The sequence below is a fragment of the Oncorhynchus mykiss genome, chromosome 24 (assembly GCF_057628025.1).
Source record: "Oncorhynchus mykiss isolate SJ-2025 chromosome 24, ASM5762802v1, whole genome shotgun sequence".
Lineage (NCBI taxonomy): Eukaryota > Metazoa > Chordata > Actinopteri > Salmoniformes > Salmonidae > Oncorhynchus > Oncorhynchus mykiss.
The window spans coordinates 20,384,524-20,407,018 of record NC_143045.1 but is presented as its reverse complement, the minus strand read 5'-3'; the positions used below and the strand labels follow the sequence as shown (position 1 = coordinate 20,407,018).

General features: G+C 41.8%; 1 protein-coding gene across 6 annotated transcripts in view; it reads right to left on the bottom strand.

Moving 5' to 3' along the window:
• The window catches only part of LOC110503363 (leucine-rich repeat and fibronectin type III domain-containing protein 1), a 136,173-nt gene that overhangs the window by 62,578 nt on the left and 51,100 nt on the right, over positions 1-22,495 (bottom strand). For 3 of the 6 annotated variants that reach the window (XM_090218623.1, XM_090218624.1, XM_090218625.1), the window contains exons 2-3: positions 7,581-7,634; positions 1,608-1,677 (exon numbers count right to left, since the gene is read on the bottom strand). The gene's annotated coding sequence lies outside the window, so the exon portion shown is untranslated. The remainder of the gene's footprint in view (positions 1-1,607; positions 1,678-7,580; positions 7,635-22,495) is intronic. The other 3 variants (XM_036961214.2, XM_036961217.2, XM_090218626.1) reach the window with 1 other exon arrangement.

Below are 22,495 nucleotides of genomic sequence, written 5' to 3'. Positions count from 1 at the left end.
ACGGGTGACAACTGAATTGCTGCCAACAGAAGATGTGACAAAAGCTATTAACAGTTTTGAAAAAGCAGATTTTGGTGTAATGATGCCCCAATACGAAAAGCAACATGGTCTATTTTATAACTCCTAACAATAAGTGCTACCCCTGTCAATTCCCTCCAACCGGTCATAGATCTAAAGCAGCCAGGCACTACGAGGACAAATCGTGTCACTTCTGTCACACAGCAACCCAATCTAACACAGGAAATGAAACTACAGTGTATGTGTTATGCTGCCATCTCCATATTTTACACTGTGATTTACTAAGGGATTATAAAGGCATCATCCGTATTTGGGCCATTCCACAAAATGAGTGCTTTTTTTGTCCCTTTGATATTTTAAGTATAAATTGTTTTAAAAGCCTAATATATCAAATGAAGTGCCCTTTAAAATAGACCACATGGAAAAATCCATCAATCCGATTTTCTTTTATATGAATGAAGGCCTGCTAAAGTGCCAAAACTCAACCCTGTCTCTCTTCTAGGAAGATTTTAACCCACTTAATAATAACCATCATTGTAAAGCCCCTAGTTATTTTGTTGCTTTGACAAAGTCATTTCTGAAGATGATTATTTATTTCATGTGATTAGTGATTCATTTACGTATGTCCTTTATTTTAAAGTCAACCCTAAATCAAAGGCAAGACTTAAAAATGGCTGTCTAGCAATGATCAACAACCAACTTGACAGACCTTAAAGACATTTTAAAAGAATAATGTGCAAATATTGTACAATCCAGGTGTGCAAAGCTATTAGAGAATTAGCCAGAAAGACTTACAGCTGTAATCGCTGCCAAAGGTAATTATATCATGTATTGACTGAGAGGTGTGAATACTTATGTAAATGTATTTCATTTTCAATAAATTTGCAAACATTTCTAAAAACATGTCATGATTGGGTATTGTGTGTAGATGGGTGAGAAAAAAATAATATTTTATCAATTTTGAATTCAGGCTGTAACGGAACATAATGTTGATTAAGTCAAGGAATTATAAATACTTTCTGAAGGCACTGTATCAAACATTTACATTATTAGCAAACGATAATGCCTTGGTTGTATTGTCAACATTTTTGTCTTTCCCAATAGTGACCCTTAGATAGAAATTAATATAAATGCATGACTTCCATTAAAGACAACAGGATCTGCTTGTCAATGAACCGCATGCCATTGCCATATACATATTATTGACTGTACGTTTGTTTATTCCATATGTAACTCTGTGTTGTTGTTTATGTCGCACTGCTTTGCTTTATCTTGGCCAGGTCGCAGTTGTAAATGTGAACTTGTTCTCAACTTGTCACGCCCTGGCCATAGAGAGGCTTTTTATTCTCTATTTTGGTTAGGCCAGGGTGTGACTAGGGTGGGCGTTCTATGTTCTTTTTTCTATGTTTTTGGCCGGGTATGGTCCTCAATCAGAGACAGCTGTCTGTCGTTGTCTCTAAATGAGAACCATACTTAGGCATACTTAGGTGTCTGTGTTTCACCATATAGAACTGTTTCGATTTTCATTGTTTCACTTTGGTTATTTTGTATTCAGTGTTCAGTTATATTTCATTAAAATGGACACTTACCATGCTACGTTTTGGTCCGATCTTTCATACTCCTCCTCAGATGAAGAAGATCGTTACACCGCTAGCCTACCTGGTTAAATAAAGGTGAAATAAAAATAAAATAAATCTGCAAGAGTAGGTTAAGGACCGTCTCAGTTCAGATCATTTAAGTCCATAATAAGAGCTAATCTGCCAACAGTTGTCGGTCTACAAGGTATACACACAATACAACATGATAACAGGAACCAACCTGTCTGTGTCCCGTGCTGCTATTTCTTATTCCCCGCAGCAAACCATAATGCTACTAGATTCACAGAGGCAGAGATATACAGTATGAGCAAAACAGATATGATGACCAGACTACAGAAGAAGATGAATCAAAAAGCTAATTCTTCAGCCTCTGCTAGGCTGTTGGTGCTTAAACAAGACTGCTATTAGTGTGGTGCTAAATGAAAATAACGTCACAGTCATCTGCAAAACCTAATAATTGCGTTCCAGGATTGTCAGTCTCATTTCCTACACTTAATTCATCACTAAAATAAATCATAATCACTTTCTCAAGAAAAGTGAGGATAAGGTCATCTCTTTTTAAATGACCAGCTTATCCTCTTTCCTGCTTATCGTAGTAAAATCGCACACCAGAAGCTCCGGGTTGTCACTTTCTAAAAGCTAATTCAATGAAAAAATACCCTCAAGTTCACCCCTGCTTCAAAGAGCATTAATAGTTGGCATATGGTACCATTTCCCCCGATTGATTTGTCAATTTGCTGCTCATTGAAAAACCAACAAGGGTTTTTAGCTCGATATTAATGAAATACATATATCAGGTCTGGTACACTGTTTCTCTACTCTTTGTTGTGCAGGTATTCATATTCTACTTAAAGCAGGATAAAATAAGCATACTCTAAAATGAGCTGACATTCGCTTTCTCTGTACTTATGGAATTTTGAAATCAGCAGTGCAGGCTTGAAATAACCAGTGACTGGGGACCTAAGACACATTCTAAGTATGAGTTTTCAGATGAGGAAGTTGATGTCAACGGCAGCCAAAATCCCAATTTCTGTAAAGGGTCGATATTTCCCTTTTTTTAATCACAGAGTGAAAACACACAAATCTCCAACAAAATGTGTTTTGTAGGCTATTTTCCATGAATAGAAGAGGCTGAGGCTGTTTCATAGTGAAAAATGATGTAATTTCACTGACCGGTAGATATAATCCAGCCGGTGCAGTTTCTCAGTGTTGTATATGTGATTTCAGCTCATTTTAAAATTGGGCTGTTCCAGTCTAGACTGATCAAGTGCATCTAAATTACCACAACTTTTAATTAAACACATTTCTTTTGTGTCTGAATTGTTTCCTAAGTTCCTTATCTTGTCAACAACATAATGTCACTGTCCTTTGTATCACGCACACAATGTTATGGTTGGTTTCACTGTCAATCTGTTAATTGTTCTGTCAGTCTCTGAAGGTATCAGATATGTAGCAGGGAATGCAATTTTCCACTGTGCCTAATTAGTGTCATCGTTAGGAACTGACAAACTTACCTCAACACTACTAAGGAAACGCACCATCTGAGGTATGCCTTTTCCATTGTAAAATAATGTCTTCTGTAATACAACTGAGTGCGTTATGTACAGTGCGTTTGGAAAGATTTCAGACCTTGACATTTTATTACGTTACAGACTTATTTTAAAATGGATTAAATAAAAATGTTCCTCATCAATCTACACACAATACCTCAAGATGACAAAGTGAAAACAGGTTTTTAGAAAACGTTGCACATTTATAAAAAAATTATAAATGAAAATACCTTATTTACATAAATATTCAGACCGTTTTCTATGAGACTCAAAATTGAGCTCAGGTGCACCCTGTTTCCATGTATCATCGTTGAGATGCTTCTACAACTTGATTGGAGTCTACCTATGGTAAATTCAATGGATTGGACATGATTTTGAAAGGCACACACCTGTCTGGGGAAGGGTACCAGAAAAATGTAGCAGCATTGAAGGTCCCCAAGAACACAGTGGGCCCCATCATTCTTAAATGGAAGAAGTTCAGCATCACCAGGACTCTTCCTAGAGCTGGCCGCCCAGCCAAACTAACCAATTGGGGGGAAGGGCCTTGGTCAGGGAGGTAACCAGGAACCTGATGGTCACTCTGACAGAGCTCCAGAGCTCCTCTGTGGCGATGGGAGAACCTACCAGAAGGACAACCATCTCTGCAGCACTCCACCGATCAGGCCTTTATGGTAGTGGCCAAACAGAAGCCACTACTCAGTAAAAGGCATACGACAGCACGCTTGGAGTTTGACAAAAGGCACCTAAAGGACTCTCAGATCATGAGAAACAAGATTGTCTGGTCTGATGAAACCAATATTGAACTCTTTGGCCTGAATGCCAAGCGTCACATCTGGAAGAAACCTGGCACAATCCCTACGATGAAGCATGGTGGTGGCAGCATCATGCTGTGTGGATATTTTTCAGCATCAGGGACTGGGAGACTAGCCAGGACCGAGGCAAAGATGAACAAAGCAAAGTACAGAGAGATCTTATATGAAAACCTGCTCCAGAGCGCTGAGGACCACAGACTGGTCGAAGGTTCAACTTCCAACGGGACAACAACCCTAAGCACACAGCCAAGACAACGCAGGAGTGGCTTCGGGAAAAGTCTCTGAATGTCCTTAAGTGGCCCAGCCAAAGCCCAAACTTGAACCTGATCTAACATCTCTGGAGAGACCTAAAAATAGCTGTGCAGCAACGCTCCCCATCCAACCTAACAGAGCTTGAGAGGATCTGTAGAGAAGTGTGGGAGAAAATCCCCAAATACAGGTGTACCAAGCTTGTAGCGTCATACCCCAGAAGATTCAAGCCTGTAATCGTTGCCAAAGGTGCTTCACCAAAGTACTGAGTAAAGATTCTGAATACTTATGTAAATGTAAATGTAAATGTAAATGTAAATGTAAATGTAAATGTAAATGTAAATGTAAATGTGATATTTCAGTAAAAGAAAATCTACATTTGCAATAAAATTATACAAACCTGTTTTTGCTTTGTCATTATGGGATATTCTGTGTAGATTGATGAGGGGGGGAAAACAATTGAATCAATTGTAACAAAATGTGGAAAAAGTCAAGGGGTCTGCATACTTACCAAATGCACTGTAACAACTTGATCGCATAATTTCATTTCAGGATTTGACAAAATTATATGTAAAGTACAACTTATGCCAATACATAAGGAAGGTACTTGTTAGTCCATGAGAAGAATTCAAAGCCCTAATCCTAACCATCTAATATATTGTGTGGCCTGCTTTATTAAGCTGTGTTGTACTGTCTGTTTATGTTCTTCCTGTAGAGATCTGGAAAGCTTGTACAGTACAGATTGTGAGCCCCGCCCTTGTTTCGGTAAAAATCTGAGGGATAGGGCTGGAGAAATGGAACCACTCTGAAATTCATAGACCATCCATAATGTAAAAATGATAGTATTAAACATGTTTTGAGGCTATATAGAGTTTGTTTACATTTACTTTGTTCACCAACATTGGAGCAAAACCCTCTTATATTTAGGGTTCTGATGGGGTACGACAGTTGAAAAATGCTCATGAGCCATTTATAAGTTATATTCTTATAAATTATATTAAATCCAAAAATGAATGTTGCAACAGCTTATTTCCCTTTTAACTTTAATTATTTATATAAATTATTCTTGAGGAGGTTAGGCTTAAGAATGATGAAGAAATTGTCACTGACATAATGCTACTCTAAGCTTTCTCATTATAAAATAAAAGCAACTACTGATCATGTACTCTTAACAACTGGTGCCCATACAGTAGGCTTCATTGGGAAAACGAGTTTACCCATGGTATATCAGGTCATATTACTTTCCGCTCTCATAATGACTTTTGTTTTAGGGCCCAGAAGAGTTGACACGCAATTACTTTTCCCATGGCTCTGCATGACATTGATGAAGCTGTGAGCAAATGCAACAAAAAAACGGAAGAAAAGTTGAACACTTAGGCTCAGCTAAAAGACTCTCAGTGGACAAAAGTGTAAAGCATCTTGCAAAATATAAACAATTTCCCAAATCTAGTCACATAGTACAAAGCTTACATATTTTGTTCCACCAACACATTTTTTTATATATTTGTCTTGTAAGCCAAAACAGTCTGCCCTTTTTCCATTGTAAATTATGGCATTTTTTTATATATTTGTCTTGTAAGCCAAAACAGTCTGCCCTTTTTCCATTGTAAATTATGGCATTTTTTTATATATTTGTCTTGTAAGCCAAAACAGTCTGCCCTTTTTCCATTGTAAATTATGGCATTTTTTTATATATTTGTCTTGTAAGCCAAAACAGTCTGCCCTTTTTCCATTGTAAATTATGGCTTTTTTTTATATATTTGTCTTGTAAGCCAAAACAGTCTGCCCTTTTTCCATTGTAAATTATGGCATTTTTTTATATATTTGTCTTGTAAGCCAAAACAGTCTGCCCTTTTTCCATTGTAAATTATGGCATTTTTTTATATATTTGTCTTGTAAGCCAAAACAGTCTGCCCTTTTTCCATTGTAAATTATGGCATTTTTTTATATATTTGTCTTGTAAGCCAAAACAGTCTGCCCTTTTTCCATTGTAAATTATGGCATTTTTTTATATATTTGTCTTGTAAGCCAAAACAGTCTGCCCTTTTTCCATTGTAAATTATGGCATTTTTTTATATATTTGTCTTGTAAGCCAAAACAGTCTGCCCTTTTTCCATTGTAAATTATGGCATTTTTTTATATATTTGTCTTGTAAGCCAAAACAGTCTGCCCTTTTTCCATTGTAAATTATGGCATTTTTTTATATATTTGTCTTGTAAGCCAAAACAGTCTGCCCTTTTTCCATTGTAAATTATGGCATTTTTTTATATATTTGTCTTGTAAGCCAAAACAGTCTGCCCTTTTTCCATTGTAAATTATGGCATTTTTTTAAAAGTTTTACAAGAAAAATACAGATTATTTTTGAACACACTTAAAGAAGCAGGAAATGTGACTCTGAGAGCATTGTTGGTAAGGAGCTCATCACTAATCCTCTTTTGAAATGAGTGCATGTCTTCAACTACCTACAATCAATAACTTAAAGCCTGGCTGTCTTAGAACACAGAATACACAACAGCAGCACATTACTGATATTCATCTACTTGGGATCCTCTTTATGGATTCGATATGTCATCGATGGCAGACCCTTATAAAACATTGCTCTCTGCTGCTCCGGGACTGGATTAATGTTGGAGAGAGGTTCTCCCTTGCCCTATCCCAGTTACAATTATTATATAGCAAATCCCCCTGAATATCTATTACCAACTTCAATTTCCTGAGAGGAATATCAGTGCTTTCCTCCATTCATAAGTTAATCAGAAGCATCTATTGTAGCTATGTATTATGGAGCCATGTTCACAGCAGCCCAGGGCAGTTGTGCTGTTCATCAGAGGGGCTGTTTTCCCTATTGAGATAAGAAATTAAATCTGCAGGAGCAGAGGATGCTGGGTTTGCTGCAGGGTGGCGAGGCAGCAGCTCTGATAATGGAGCCGACTCCCATTGCGCAGGCTGGGATGCAAAAGCTGTGGTTCCAGCCCAACCCTGCCTATGTGAAAAAACACAGTCGTGGTGAAATAGCTGCACTGGACCAGTAAGGGAATGTTGCTGTATGGAACAGAATTGTGTAGCTCTCTCTGTGTATATGCATGCGTGTGTGCATGCGTGCGTGAGTGTCTGCGTGCATGAGTATGTGCAGGTGTGTCTGTTTAACAAATATATAATTTGAATAGCTTTTAGAAACTGTTAGTGGGAATAAGGACAGGCCATTCCATTATCCTGTTTTCTTTAGTTATTATTATCCTGTTTTCTTTTGTATATCTTCATTCTCAATGCCATGTCTCACTCCTTCCTCCCCGGGCTAGCCTGAACTGCAGTATGTAAATAAGGTGGCTTCAATTTGAAAAGGTGGCACTCACCAGTATTTGTAGTCTCTTCTCAAATGCTTCTCTCAATGATGACTTGAAAGCAGGCTGCAGAGAAAACAAACAGTCACACTTTAATGTGCTGCCACAAATAACATTTGGAGAACAACCCGCCACATGTATCGCTGTCACAATCATAAACAGGGTTCAAATTAAAGTTCCATCTTTAATGCCATCAAACAGGGTTCAGCACAAATGATATGACATTCGTGTTGCTGTAAAACAGTTATAGAGCGCTTCTTTTCAAATCAAATCGTATGAATCTGCAGAAACAAAACCAATACATTTCCACAAGCCTATTTGTTCTTGTTCTAAACATTTGATTTCACTTGAGTGATGTTATTTACCAACTTTCAGCTTTACAAAGAAATGCTTCTGAATCATATTTCTTGGTCACCAGAAGCTAGCCTTTGTGTCTCTCTTTTCAATTTGATTATTAACCATTTGTACAGAATAGTCTGTACTGTGACGCTCTGAGGAAATACAACACGGCAATACGTAAGAACAACTGGTGAATAACCGAAGTGATAGACGTACAGTGTGTCGTGAAAAAAGATCCCAATAATTTATGCTGTTGAACACCTCAGACTTTTCACACAACTGCAAGTGGCACAAACTGCTCTTAAAATATCCATTTATCAAATTTCACCCATCTCCTTTCTCCCTTCTCACCAAGCTGGCTGAGAGGGATCAACGCAGCTATCAAGTACCGTTAATTGAAGGTCCATGAGATGAAGAAAGGAATACTATTTTCCCTACCCGCTTTTACAGAGATAGGGATAACAGTCATTGCACCAATTCTCCTCTGTCAAATGTAAATGCCGCAGCAGCCATCTTGATTATGATCTCCACAGTGGTCCCTTATTGGTACCTGCCATAATAATACATATTCTGTGTCCAATGGAGACAGGTTTACACAGCAAACCTCTGTACTGTAATCATAGTGGGTCCATCACTCAGTACATTGACATTGAGGTGGGCCTTTGAATGTCCTTCAGAAACCCTTGTATCCACAACATTGGTTCACTTTTTAGGGCTTGGGTTCTATTTTGAGATGACATTTATTTCCATTTCATATCGACTCTTTTCTTGACAGTATGTGCATGTGATTCCATCACATAAAATCAGCATGGAAGCTAACATTTTTGTGATTTGTCCAAATCCAGCATGATTTGGCAATTCCTTTGTTGGAAAAGTAACATTTACAGATGCCCATTGGCTAGCGTTACCCTGACCTAAGACAGGGATGTGAGAAGTGCAATTTCATCCATGCATGCCACACTTCACTGAAATGTCCAACTGCTGTTAATGTCCCCTGAGCCATCCAACAGTTAAGGAATCGATTGATATTCTTCGCACTGCAAGCATCAGTAGAATCATTCATACCTCAGCTGTAATCTTTTATAAAGAGCATGCTAAAACCAACCCTACACATATCACACCATTCTGGGGTTCGTGTTGAGTGTAGGGACAGTGTGGTGACAGTCATGTGCAACTCTATGAAACATGGTATTGTATGGTATTTCGATAAGAAAGGACTTACAGTATAAGTAAGGCAAGTGATTCAGCATGGTCCAACACATCAGTTATGCTCTGACTCATACACTGCCTCAAATGACTTATTTTCTGAGGCTGGAGTCAATGACTGATGAAAATAGACAACTTGCATCTTTATGAGCATAACTGGTATGGCTGAAAACATCAGATGTGTTCAGACTCATGCATCGCTTCAAACTATGTCATTTCTGGGACTGGTGTAAAAGGCTGATGATTCATTAGATAAGTAAATCATAGCTGTCTCAGGATGGTGTTTTGTTTCCCTCTCCTTCTACCAGATGTGCCCAGTCTGGGTCCTCTGCCATCATGTGCAACCAATGCAGTCCCTCGGGCAGACAGATACGAAGCTAACGCTTTGTTTGGTGCCGCGCCAAGGACTCAGATTATAGTGCTACAAAAGCAGATGCTTTAAACAAGTATTGAAGGAAATGGGAAGTTGCAGAGGACATTCCTCTTTGGTAATTGCAGGTACTGTATTAGAATATTCAATTGAACTGACTGTATCCCAATAAAGATATTTCAAGTTAATTTCTTCCTCCATTTTAAGGTCCCCTTTCCCCATATTGTAAAAACTGCAGTGATCACATCCTTGTTCAAACACCTTTGAAAATGTTTACTGAAGAGAAAGAACGTGTTACAGTAGAGAGTACATTTCTCTGCAGTCCGTCTCAAACCCCTGTGTGAAAACCTGGGCAAAGAGCTCATATACAATATCTCCTCTATTAGTCAGTCAACCTCACTTGCCACAAGGCTAACACAACATTAAGATGCCAGGGCCCACGCCTCCAACTTAAAGCTTTCTGTAATGAACATATCATATTTGGTCGTGGCCTGTGGTGCCCTGACCTGAACCAGTAAGATAGGGAAGGTTAGGGGGAGTCCAGACCAGCCTATTGATCATATTAAAGAACCTGCACCTCCTCTCTGAAGCACCATACATCTCTCCCTTGATGTGGATCGTTATGGACTGTGAAGTATTCATTTTCATAAACTGAAAAGGGAGAGGCGGCCCTATACTCCCCAATTGTATTTATCATAGGTTTGGCTGTAGGAATGTGCTGCATGCGAAACTCTGAGGTTTGATTGCAGTATTACCGCTGTCGTTTCCAATTTCCTTCACATCGCTGGTTAAAAAACAAAGGCAACGGAGCATGACATGGTTTTCATTAGATACCAGTCAGGAGCGATGCAGTAACGGCCTCCATTGACTGTGATTTAGCTGATAACATATGGATCTCCTAGCAGGCCTCTCCACAGTTGGCACTCTGACCAGGCCCATACCTTCAGGATGGCCAATATGACCTCCAGAGAAAGACAACAACCTAGAGCATCCACTGAGATCGGCCACCAGAGAGAACAATTCAAATATGCATGAGTTCAGACTCTTCGGAGTTATACAGTTCAGCATGAATTGTGCCCTCTATCGTGGAATTTGATTCAATTATCCCTTTTGATTCCTCATCAGAGCGTTATTAGAGTCTAGGCATTGTTTAGAAAATGATGACCCTAGTTAGTACCACTAAGCAGTAACAAAAATATTGCCTTAGAGAATATGATCATATCAGGCATGCTCCAAGAATTTTTGTTGATTATGCGGCTATTTATAAAAAGTTGCCCAACAAATTAGATGTATTTGCAAGTCAGACTTGACCCAAATCATCTCTCACATATACATCAGTCAGTCAGTGAACCAAGTCAAATATGGAATTAGATGAGGTACTCAGTCAGCTCATATGAGTAATGATTATACACAATGCCATTTCACAACTTTGTGCACCAGTAGACACAGAAGTTTCTGGGGCTATATCCGTGAACCTAGGCCTACATTTTTAAAAATGTATTTCACCTTTATTTAACCAGGTAGGCAAGTTGAGAACAAGTTCTCATTTACAATTGCGACCTGGCCAACATGCAGACCACATGTGTGAGAGAGGGAGATCAGAGTTTTCCTCAGTTGTTGATGAGTCAGAGTAGATCAAGTCTGGAGCTGATGATCTGATGCTCTAGTAATAGGCTCTCTCCCCTCCTCTCCCTCCCATTTGCTTCCCATGTGAGCCTGTGATTATGTACACAGTCCTATTTATACGCTCAGCCATGCTCAGCACTTTAACCGGCTCCACATAAATAATCTGTTGGTATGAGAGGAGGGTGTCCATGAAGGATGGATTCTTTTAACACAGCACTTCTAGCTAAACCAACTTCTATAGGCCTACTCTCTCTCTATCTCTCTCGCTCTCTCGCTCTCTCTATCTCTTTCTTCATCCCTTCATCCCTCTTTCTTCATCCATCTCTCTCCCCCTCTCTCTCTTCACCTCTTCATATCTTTCTTCATCTCTATCTCTCTCTTCAACTCTCTCTCTCTCTCTCTCTCCATCTTTCCCTCCTGACTGTAATGTACCAGATAATATCCATGTCATAACAAAGTTGATATTGCTCCTTAATACAAAGTTTAACAATTGCGTGAGAGCATTAATGGATGCTGGTCTGGAGCTGCCAGCCAACACTGGGAGGGCTGTATTGATTGTGTTGAAGTGCCTGGGTTAGGTTTTTGAAGGTATGAAGGTCGTATCAGGGTCAGGGCATTTCCATCTTCACAATGTTGGCTCTATGATCTCACGTCTCAAGCCTCACAACTCTCAGGATTAACTTAGATGGTGCAGGGTATTTTACAGATTGCACTCAGGCCAAAAGCTTTAGAAAACTGCTCAGTTAAAAAATCCCCACCAACTGAATGTGTTACCCACCATCTGACACACTGATGTCGTCTCTCTTTACAGTATTTACCTTTAACGAAATTATTCTGTCAAACTCAGCTTTTATTTACTTTCCTTTGCGTGATTTGATCTACGTTTGCATCTGTTGCATGAAGGAAATAGAATAGAAAACATTTGGCATGTAATATCTAATTCATACACTAAAGTGTAAACGAAACGCTTGGGTTTCCCTCAGCTTTCCAGAACTGTAATAGTTAGCTGGGCTCAGACAGCCTTGCTCAGTCATGCTGGTGGTGCTATGTCATCCAGAACTCTGTGATAGAAACACCACCGGATTCTACATTGATGGCCTCATTTGAACCAAGACCCAAATGTGGAAAGAGCACAACTGTTTGCTTAGCCTCTGAGATGCACTTGGGTCTGAGCGTTGTGTATCCAATTACTTGCCTCAATATCTGCAGGCCTTGGACAAACAATGCTTTTGTGTACAGGGGAAAATAGAAGAAAATGTCAAGAAAATTCTCTTTACCAAATGCCATTGGTGAGCAACTGTATTCAGCTTCGGTTTAAATGTGGGTTGTTATCACATTTACATCACTGCACTGTCTAGCAATAGTAGCCTGTACTAATAACAACAATAACATGATATTACGTAGTACCAGTCCTTTAACAGTAAGTGTGCTGAGACGTCTTGTCCGTTCATGTCAGCATATTGACATTCTAACTGATATTGTAAGGGATTATGTGACTTAAGCCCACATGTTTTGTATGCCTGGAGAAGTGTTCCACTTGGATAGGAACAGATCTCACTGCGCCAGTTATCTCTGTCTGACTACTCACTTCCTCCCACTCAGATTATCCAATGAAAAAAGACAACTTTTGAATGCCTATCCTTAAAAAAGCTCTCTCTATTCCTGTGAATCAGAAATATGCGGCCGTGGATGCTCCAGCCCTTTTATGTCACTCGGGAATCTTTCCACATGTCAGCGAGGATGTGCTGTGAAACATGGATGAGATTTAAGGTGACTGGGTGAGAAAAAACAATGACTGGTGAGAGCTGAGCTGTAAGTCATCAAGGGGGATGTGTATTGTCATCAACAGTAGCTGTAAGTTATGGGAGGGCTTCAGACGGTTTTATATTTAATACTTTCAGTAGTGTTCCGGAATCCTTAAATCCTCTTTGGGATTCAGCCCTTGTGTTGGCTTCAACATTTGATGTGACCCAATGTCTTCCCACAGCTGTCTTTCGGTAGAGAAGGTGCAGATTTCCATTAAGATAGAGAGAGATTCTCTTTCCTACTGCACACAGAAAGAACTTCATATTTTGTCGCCTACTCACAAAGATCTCACTATTTTATATCCATGAAGATGTTTTGGTACTTTTCAAGGACAGAAACACTACAGAGATCATCTGGGTATAGTGGGCAGAGTTATAAAACCGGTCGGATTGATGACGTCCCTCTTCAATCAATACTAGACACACCAGGCAAAGCCGACATCCTTCACACATTTCAGCGGAAACAAGATAAAGAATATAACATTGTGAATCATAATTTGACCTACTTTTTATGCTCGTCATATGGCCAACAGACACTGCTGCCTACAGCTCCAAGGATGAAGACCCATGACTCAGCTTAATAACACGGTCGACATATCACTTACAAACTTATTTCTATGCAATACAGCTGTTGTTCAATGAAGCATTGCAGATGATTAGGTACAGTACACAGGAGAGTTGTTACCGGCAGATTCAAGATGCACTCACATCCTACCATACCCTTGTCTATATACAGTATTATGCCTTGACTCTATTCTTCCGCGCCCAGAAATCTGCTCCTTTTACTCTCTGTTCCTAACGCACGAGACGACCAGTTCTTGTAGCCTTTAGCCGTACCCTTATCCTACTCCTCCTCTGGTGATGTAGAGGTTAACCCAGGCCCTGCAGCCCCCAGCACCACTCCTATTCCCCAGGAGCTCTCATTTGTTGACTTCTGTAACCGTAAAAGCATTGATTTCATGCATGTTAACATTCGAAGCCTCCTCCCTAAGTTTGTTTTATTCACTGCTTTAACACACTCCGCCATCCCTGATGTCGTAGCCGTGTCTGAATCATGGAAGGCTTAGGAAGGCCACCAAAAATCCTGAAATTTCCATCCCTAACTATAATATCTTCTGACAAGATAGAACTTGCAATCTACTGCAGAGTTCTGTCATACAATCCAAGTCTGTGCCCAAACAATTCAAGCTTCTACTTTTAAAAATCTACCTTTCCAGAAACAAGTCTCTCACCATTGCTGCTTGTTATAGACCCCCTTCAGCCCCCAGCTGTGCCCTGGAAACCGTATGTGAATTGATTGCCCCCCATCTATCTTCAGAGTTCGTACTGTTTAGGTGACCAAAACTGGGATATGCATAACTCCTCGATTGTCCTACAATCTAAGCTAGATGCCCTAAATCTCACAGAAATTATCAAGGAACCTACAGGGTACAAACTTAAATCTTCAACTGTATCAATGTCTTAAGGCCTGGATCTTGTGCCCTTTCTGCCCTCCATTTGTTCCTGTGATGTAAATCCTATGGAATGTTTAATGTAGATGGATGATAAATATCAGCTACAGTTTCAAACCAACTTAAGGCACAACATTTCCCACAATAAATTGTAATCTAGCGTCCTGGAATACAATAACATTTGCTAGATGCCAATTCCTTCTTAAAAGATTATTTTGGAACACATTTTGGAAAATATGTACAGCAGTATATGTATAGCATAGCAGCATGTACAGTATAATACATCATTCATCTGTCAATTAAATTCAATTGCCTTCTGAGAAAAAATATATGTTTTCATCTGTTGAGGTGAAGAACCTTTTGTCATTTTGAAATAAATTAGGTTAAGTGTGGTTAGATACAGCCCATTGCACTTCCACTAGTGATTACCACCAACACCCATATGTTGTGTTATTACAGTAAGAAATCTGTGCTATACGGCCTTGAATTATCCTGTTTTTGACCATTGAGAGCAGATCAGCAACAATTTTGAGAGAAAAAAGGGGTTGTTGATTGTTAATGGCCCTGGGAGCAGTGAGAAAGCCAATAATGAAACTGCTTTGTAATGTCCCGTTGCACCATGGGAATGAGGCAGAGAGAGCTGTGAAAGGATTTCTGGTCTGTCAAGGTCAATTGTTCCAGGTTGATTTGATTACGAAGGGGAAAATGAGCTTGACAAAAAGCTATCTTAATAGCTGTGCATCAAATATTATTGTGGGATAGCACCGCTATCTGGAAAACTAACTGGTATCTACAGTAGCCTAGTGTAGAAAATGGATTACGATATATTCATTACAAAAACAGTGAACCGTGTCGTTAAAGTTAACACCCTTGCCCAGAATCCTTGGCACAGATGTAGGGCGTCAGGTTAATATGTGTGAGATCCTTAATTTGAGCTATCCTCCATACTGGGCGCAATGTACACTTTTCAGCCCACCATATACATTACATTCTCTATCAGAATCCTAAGGCTTTAACTGAGGCAGCTTAAATAGGGTGGGATTGAAAACTAATGGAAGGGCTACAGTATTATTTGTCATTACTTTGTCATCATATCCATTTGGATGAGAGACTGTGCAAACTATGTACTGTAACCACGCCAGCTTTATCCCTTATGGGAATAAACAGTGAAATGAGACAGCACATTGAGGCCTGGTCTCAGATTGGAGTCGTTCTAGTTTATCCCATCATATGAACAGGGAAAGGCCAGGGTGGGAAAGGGAAGAAGACTGGGAGATATGCATGCACAGATAATAGATCAGGAGTGGACATTCAGCTATCCATGCAGAAAAAGAGCTGTGTGGAGTGAGCTCCCAGGTTAATGGACTAAGCTGAATGGCGAGCCCCGCTCATTAACCTCACTCTATTATGGAGTAGATGGCCTTTCTGGCCCCGGGGCTCAGGCCATGTGGCTCTGTCCTCCACCCCGCCCAGGCCAGGATCAAGGCCACCGGGCCACCACCCCCCGGAGACCCTGCATGCATGGAGATCCATCTGTGAAGCGCAGATGATGAGAGACTTGAGTCACTCAACACGAAGCCCGTGCCTCACAGATGGATGCCAGATCAAGCAGGATTTGTCTCCATAATGAAAACAGGGTGTTGAGACTTTGTTGTTGGCTGGCTGGTAAAGAGGAACGGGGGTGGAGGGAATGGAGAGGTGGTTTGACAAGTGTGTGATGCAGACTCCTGTGACGGCAGCAACCATCAGAGAGCTGTGGGCTGTCAGAGATTGATAACCCAGACAGCAGGAGAGGTGTGGCATATACTCAGGCCCCTAGCCTGTCACCGGGCCGGATCAGATCCACAGTTCAATGAGGCCCTCTTTACATGACATCTCATATGTAGATTGGGATCTGACACATGAGCATTGCCAGGAATCTATTTTTCATTAAAGGTAGATTCCTGTTTGACATTTCTCTCAACATCATTATCTCTACATTCTTGTTCGTCAGTTGGTTTCTACTACATTCTCAATACAAACATATGCATAAATAAATCCCTTACTTTATTTTGCTCTTACAATTAACATATTGATTTATATATTATCCCCCTAAGGTCGATGTCCACGCCCCTGCGGAAATCTAATTAACATACATTTTCAAATCCCTGAAAAATCGGTCAGTTTAAACTACATATATCCGTCTCAATCCACCGCATTAACTATGTCGCACTTCCCCATCTGTGGTGAAAGGTGACAGAGCTAGAGCAGTGTTTGTCACACCATGAGACATCAGTCTTCTCACAAAATCGTCTGTGCCGTCCGAACGGTTTGGCCTACAAACTATTAGACTCTCACGAAAATTGTTGTGTTCTCCTTTTCGATCTATGACCCCCACAAGAGTCTTGGGATTCATCGGAAGTCAGTACAGCCGATCTGCTGGGGCGTCCGAACAGTTTACGCTACACACTAATATAATAAGGTGAGACACGTACAGTACCAATCAAACGTTTGGACACACCTACTCATTCAAGGGTTTTTCCTTATTATTACTATTTTCTACATTGATGAATAATAGTGAAGACATCAAACTATGAAATAACACATATGGAGTCATGTTTTAAGCAAAAAAAGTGTTAAACAAATCAAAATATATGTTTATTTGAGATTCTTCAAAGTAGCCACCCTTTGCCTTGATGACAGCTTTGCACACTCTTGGCATTTTCTCAACCTGCTTCATGAGGTAGTCATCTGGAATGCATTTAAATTCCTTCTTAATGCTTTTGAGCCAATCAGTTGTGTTGTGAAATGGTAGTGGTAGTATACAGAAGATGGCCTATTTGGTAAAAGACCAAGTCCATATTATGGCAAGAACAGCTCAAATAAGCAAATAGAAATGACAGTCGGAACATTTCAAGAACTATGAACTTTTGCCTGCCCTTGACCTGCCTCTTGCCTGCCCCTTGTTGTTCAATAAGTATCAGAGACTTACTTGAACCATCTGCCTCCTGTGTCTGCATCTGGGACTCGCCCTGTGTTGTTATAGTACGAACTGGCCATGACTGACCCAGCAGACTCGGACCATCTCCGCAGCACTGTTTCCCTGCATGGATCCACCATTGAATGACATAAGGAGCTACTCCAGAACCTTGTTGAAGGGCTCCATTCACTGGGGGAATGCCACGACCAGCGGTACAAGACGTTACTGGAGCAATTCTGTGGATTATCTTACAGGCAGCATACCACAACGGTACGGGTTGGTACAACCCAGTGGTGGGGCGTTTCTTTCTCAGTGCTCCCTCGTTTTTGAGCTGCAGCCATCTTCGTTCCCTTCGGATCGATCGAATATAGCGTATCTGATTACGCTAATGTCTGGAAGGGCGCTCTCCTGGGCGACTGCAGTTTGGGAGCAAGAATCCCGAGCTCGCAGCTCAGGAGTTACCTTTGGACCTCGATCCCCTCATTGCCCTAACCATTAGGATTGATGGGTGTCTATGGGAACGCAGGAGTGAGAGGAGGTCCGGTCTCGGTCACACTCGTTCATCCACTGCTCCCTGCTCACCTCTGAAGAAGTCCAGAAGTCCCCGATGTCTGCATGTTCGAGAGGAGCCAAAGCCACCCGAGTTCCCTTGGGAATCATCAGGGACGGGTGACTCGTTTACTCTGGAGCCTATGCAACTAGGCAGAGCTAGATTATCGCCTAAGGAGCGTTCACGAAGGCTGAGCTCCATCTGTTGTCTGTATTGTGGTGATGTAGGGCATTACATAGCCACCTGCCAGTCAAAAGACCAGGCTCATCAGTAGGAACGAGTACGCTGGTGGTCCAGACTGGGAATTTTCTTACTCCCATTACCCGTACTCCCCACACAACTCCTCTCCATTCTCATGGACGCCAGAGCAATGGGCGGCCACTCCATTGGAAGGGGCACGCACAGCCCAGGTCCCATTAACCTGCGGGTATCAGGCAATCACAGTCCACACAGCTTCTCCTCATCAAATCCCACCACATCCCGGTTGTTTTGGGATTCTCATGGCTCCAGAAGCACAACCCTGTTATTTACTGGACCATGGGTTCAATCCTGGGTTGGAGCCCGTTTTGCCACTCACATTGCCTTAAGGCGGCGCAGCATCCCCCAGGACGTCCTCCTCCAGGTTTAAGTACAGCATCGGATCTCTCTGCTGTTCCTGCAGAGTACCATGACCTCCTGGAGGTTTTCAGCAAGGCTTGTGCTATCTCTCTTCCTCTGCATCGTCCTTACGACTGTGCTACTGACCTCCTCCCGGGCACCACACCACCTCAAGGCCGGCTATATTCCCTGTCTGGTCCTGAGACCAAGGCCATGGAGGACATTGAGGACATTGGCTGCCGGGAGCATTCGCACTTCTGCCTCCCCTGCAGGCGGAGGGTTCTTCTTTGTGGAGAAGGACAAGACCCTGCGTCCATGTATCAACTACCGGGGCCTCTATGACATCACGGTTAAGAATCATTACCCCCTGCCACTCATTTCCTCTGGTATCAAACCTCTCCAGGGGGTAACCATGTTTTCCAATACTTTCCTACCACCTTATTTGGATACGTGAGGGAGACGAGTGGAAGACGGCCTTCAACACTGCCAGTGGACATTACGAGTACCTGGTCATGCCGTTTGGGCTTACCAATGCTCCCGCTGTTTTCCAGGCCCTGGTAGACAATGTGCTCCGGGACATGTTGAATCGTTTTGTATTTGTCTACCTGTTTTCTCCCGTTCTGTCCAAGAACACGCTCTCCATGTCATTCAGCGCCTCCTGGAGAATCAGTTGTTTGTGAAAGCAGAGAAGTATGATTTTCACCTCTCTAATATCTCCTTTCTGGGATACGTCATCACTGAAGGGAATGTCCAGATGGATCCTGTAAAGGTGATGGCGGTGGTGGATTGGCCCCAACACACATTTGCACTCACCTCTCCCAAGGTACCGTTGACATGGTCCCCAGCTGTTGACAGGGTATTTGTGGACCTTAAGCAATGGTTCACTACAGCCCCCATCCTCGTCCATCCGGAGCTGGTCCGTCAGTTTGTGGTTGAGGTTGATGCTTCTGACGTGGGAGTGGGGGCCATCCTGTCAAAGCGGTCTGTCCAGGACCAAAGGCTTCATCCCTGTGCCTTCCTGTCCCATCGTCTCAACTCAGCGGAAAGGAACTATGATGTTGGAAACCGGGAACTTCTGGCGATTAAGATGGTGCTGGAGGAGTGGAGGCACAGGCTGGAAGGGGCGGAACATCCATTTTTGGTGAGGACTGACCATTAGAATTTATAATACCTCTGCATAGCCAAGTGCCTTAACTTCTTGGTGACAGGGTGGGGACAGGGTGTATTTTCACGTCCGGATGAAATGCATGCCCAAATTAAACTGCCTGCTACTCATCCTCAGAAGATAAGATATGCATATTATTAGTATGTATTTGGATAGAAAACACTCGGAAGTTTCTAAAACTGTTTGAATCATGTCTGTGAGTATAACTTATTTAGCAGGCGAAACCCTGAGGACAAACCATTCAGATTTTCTTTTGAGGTCACTCTCTTTTCAATGGGTTTTCATTGGGAATCCAGATTTTGTCTTGCAGTTCCTATCGCTTCCACTGGATGTCAACAGTCTTTACAAATTGGTTGAGGTTATTCCTTTGTGTAATGAAGAAGTACGGCCATCTTGAACGAGGGTCACTTGATGTTTACTGTTAGATAGAGGCGCATGACCAGAAAGCTAACTACAGTTTGTTTTCTTCCTGTATTGAACACAGATCATCCCATCTTCCAAATAAATGGACATTTTGGATATATATCGACAGAAATAATTGAACAAAATGACCATTTGTGATGTTTATGGGACATATTGGATTGCCAACAAAAGAAGCTTGTCAAAGGTAAATCATGAATTATATTTTTATTTCTGCGTTTTGTGTCGCGCCTGCAGGGTTGAAATATGGTTTCTCTCTTTGTTTACGGAGGTGCTATCCTCAGATAATAGCATTGTTTGCTTTCGCCAAAAAGCCTTTTTGAAATCTGATATGTTGGCTGGATTCACAGCAAGTGTAGCTTTAATTTGCTATCTTGCATGTGCGATTTAATGAAAGTTTTATTTTTATAGTAATTTATTTGAATTTTGCACTCTGCATTATCCCTGAGAGGTTAACTCTATGCAGGCCCGTTGGGCCCTGTTATTTACCAGGTTCAACTTCACCATCTCCTACAGCCCAGGGTCGAAAAATGTGAAGTCGGAGGCCCTCTCTCACCTGTACAGTTCTGCTGCCACACCCTCTGAATCTGAGCCCATCCTCCCTACCTCATGTCTTGTGGCTTCAGTTGTCTGTGGTATTGAGGCCCTGGTCTGCGAGACACAACATTCCTAGACAGACCCTGGGGAGGGCCCGGCTAACCGGATGTTCATCCCTGATTCGGCCCGGTCTCGGGGCCTTCCTCTCACAACGCTTCTGGTAGCCCACTCTGGTTCCGGACATCACAGCCTTCGTCACGGCATGCACGGTGTGTGCTCAAAACAAGACTCTGGTGGCAAGCTCCGTCTGGCCTCCTTCAGCCACTCCCTGTTCTTCATCACCCCTTGGTCCCATATTTCCCTGGATTTTGTCTCTGGGCTCCTTCCGTTAGATGGCAACACCACCATCCTTACGGTGGTGGACAGGTTCTCTAACGTCTCCCATTTCATCCCTCTCCCCAAGTTACCATCAGCCAAGGAGACGGCCCAGCTCATGGTGCAGCACGTCTTCCGAATCCGTGGACTCCCAGTCAACATTGTCTCTGATCACGGTCCTCAGTTCTCGTCCCAATTCTGGAAGGCGTTCTGCACCCTTATTGGGTCGTCAGCCAGCCTGTCCTTCGGGTTTCATCCCCAGTCCAGACTGCCACTGTCGGCGTACCTGGAAAAGAGCTTGTTGGCTCTTCTCAAGACCACCTCCAGGTCCCGTCAACAAGCGGACCGCCACCGGACTCCAGTTCCCCACTATCATCCTGGGCAGGGTATGGCTGTCTTTATGGGACCTGCCCCTCCGGGTGGAGTCCCGCAAACTTTACCCCCTGGTCCTGTCCCCATCTCCAGATTTTCCTATCTCTTTCTCCATCTCTTACTCCCACTGTTGTTTGTCTGCTGTTACCCTGTACCCTCTGTATACACCCTACTTTTCATGTGTCTAGGATTAAGCCCTTGTCTCACAGCTCTTTGTCTTCTGTTTCTAGGCCCACCCCTCCCCCCTCCTCCCCGGGTCATCGATGACCATCCTCATCGCCGACTTTCACCGCCGGCAGTGAATTGCTGCAAAGAAACCACTACTAAAGGACACCAATAAGAAGAAGAGACTTGCTTGGGCTAAGAAACATGAGAAATGGACATTAGGCCGGTGCAAATCTGTCCTTTATTCTGATGAATCTGAGATTTTGAGATTTGAGATTTTTTTTGGGCTACTTTGAAGAATAAAATATTAAATACATTTAATTTCTTTAACACTTTTTTGGTTACTACATGATTCCATATGTGTTATTTCATAGTGTTGATGTATTCACTATTATTCTGCAATGTAAAATAGTAAAAAAAAATACAAATAAAATGTTTAATCAAATCATATTTTTGTTCATACTTCAAGGGGTGTTAAAATTTCAAATCAAATTGCAAAATTATCCTTGATATGACCTTCTTAAAACAATTCCACATAGCTTAGTAGAACACCCACCCCCTCCCCCAGCTTAGACAGGGCTTGGACTCTTATGGGTAAAGGTAATTACAGGATATTTTCTGACATATTTTTACTTTACATAAGGGAGCTAGGGGCCTCATTAAGGAGATTGCAGGCTGTCTGGGCAAACAACATGAAGCTTGTCACATTCTGCTGACAACAATGTCCATTCTGACAGCGCTGTGGGGGAACTCAACCATATACCGTATGGGTCGTTCTACAGTAGTAAAAATACATTTCTGTAAATTGGGCATTGGAAAAAAAAACATTTGTATCATATTTCTCCCCAACTTTCAGGACGCATGTCTTCCAACATAATGGAAGTCAGGTAGACATATACACCACACTTTCCCACTGGGCACTGCTCAATCAATGTTGCTTCAACATAATTTGTCATTGTATTGTGACATGGAATCTACATGGAAAATACA